This window comes from Austrofundulus limnaeus, unplaced genomic scaffold (genome assembly GCF_001266775.1).
Source record: "Austrofundulus limnaeus strain Quisiro unplaced genomic scaffold, Austrofundulus_limnaeus-1.0 Scaffold595, whole genome shotgun sequence".
Classification (NCBI taxonomy): domain Eukaryota; kingdom Metazoa; phylum Chordata; class Actinopteri; order Cyprinodontiformes; family Rivulidae; genus Austrofundulus; species Austrofundulus limnaeus.
In genome coordinates, this window is record NW_013952997.1 from 233,807 (window position 1) to 235,917 (window position 2,111).

The window sequence follows — 2,111 nt, forward strand, 5'->3', positions numbered from 1 at the left end:
CCCCTCAGAGTGGACCACAGGAGAGAACTGGGAGAGCCCCCCCAGCGACCCAATGCAGTAATCCCCCAGGGCCATCAGTGATGAGCTCACAGCCCGCCGGAACCTGCAGTTCCAGAGTAGAGCCTGGCATGGACATGGAGGCCCAGGCCCCCAGGGTGCTCCACCCCCAAGCTGAGGCCCTACAGAGCCAGATGGCCCAAGCCCCGCCAGGCACCAGCAGGCAGCCAACAGGCCGAGCCGGCATACCCCCGAGCACCCAGCCCCAGAGCCCAAGTCCCAGCCTGACACATACCCAAGAATACACATACACATTCACACTATCCCACCCTCATCCTCACACCCACTCATTCAAAGACACAGAAATGGATGCCATAATGCACTCACACTCCCAATACTCTATACCTCCCAGGTCCAGGACATGCACCCGCCCCTTACAGAGTGCAGGTCACATCCAAACCCTGGAGGTAGACCCATTCATTCCTGTGATTGACAACACCTTTGGCCTTCATTTCTTTCTCCGTTTTGCGATGACACAATCCCCTCTAGTTAGAGATTCCTTCTGGATGTATACTTATGATTAAAATAGTTTAAAGGTGGAGGAGAATGTCCATTTATAACCCTAAAAACAAGACCTTAATCACTGAATCTCAGAGTTGTAAAGTAACTAAGTACAAATACTTTGTTAATGCATTTAAGTAGAAATTTTGGTTATCTGTACTTTACTTGAGTAATTATTTTTCATCGTACTTTTTACTTTTACTTATTACATTTTTACACAATTATCTGTACTTACTACATTTTTTAAAAAGGTAAGAAGTAGAAAGTCGTTGCTCCTGTTTTATTCTGAGTTGTTATTACTTAAAAAAATACTATCCTAATAAATAGTGTCTCCTGGATAGAGTGAATTTAATTGTGGTTGGATGAGAAGTATAAATATATACCATTTTGACACCCTATTAGCTTGTACACAACCCATCACAGCTGCACGCTGTTAGAAAAAAATATAGTTTTTGGAGAAGTCACCTCCCAATAAATATCATTTTGGAAAATCTAACTGTTCACTTATACTCAGTACTTTTACTTTTAATACTTAAGTAGATTTTGTGTCAGAAATTTACTTTTGATACTTAAGTGCAAAAAAATCAGATACTTTAAGACTTTTACTCAAGTAATATTTTTAGAGAAGACTTTAACCTTTACCAAAGTATTTTTATGATAAGATACTTGTACTTTTACTCAAGTATCACTTTGAGGTACTTTATAAAACACTGCTGAATCTTTGATCATTTTCAAAGTCTAAGATCTTGTACTTATTAAGGATTTTACAGTAGTGACCATAAGTTTGTCTGTCTAAAACTTTATTTTCCTTTTTGAAGATAGACTTGATGGGTTAGTCAAAGTGAATGATGTCGTGGACTACAAAACATTTACTGCAGAGTTTATTGTCATTTGAATCAGAGCTATGAGTGAAAAACTGTCATGAAAATGTCCTGATGCATCTCAGTAATCCAGGTAAAAAATCTAAAAGAAAAAAAAATGTATAGGTCTTCTGGACGGGTTCTTCTCTAATGAAGGAGGAGGGGGAGAGACGAAACGTTTCATTAGAGAAGAACCCATCCAGAAGACCTATACAATTTTTTTTCTTTTTGTCATGAAAATCTAGTTTTTTCTTTCCAACTGTAATGCTGGAGCAGAACATCAGGGGTCAGTATCGTATCGACTGCACACAGTTCCAACAAAGAAGAACTCTAGAGGAGAGGAGGAACACAGCATTGAGCTGTGTCCAAAACGGCAGGACGGGTCCTCCGAAGGTCGAATTTGTCGGCCGCATACGTCACAGCACCGCGACGAAGGACGTCCAAAACCGAAGAGTCCTCCGATGCGGCCGACAAATATGTCCTTCCTTTGGCCCGAATCGAAGGACTGGTCTGATGGATCCTTCCCAGCCCAGCATATCCCATAATGCATTGCGGCCCAACCGGAGATTTTTTTATGCTAGTAATGGCGGACAAAGCGAGAGAAAAGAATATATTTTAAATAAAAATATGGTGATATAAAAATATAAAAAATTAGCGGTTGTAATTCTAATACTTTTATCATTTGTATGGACA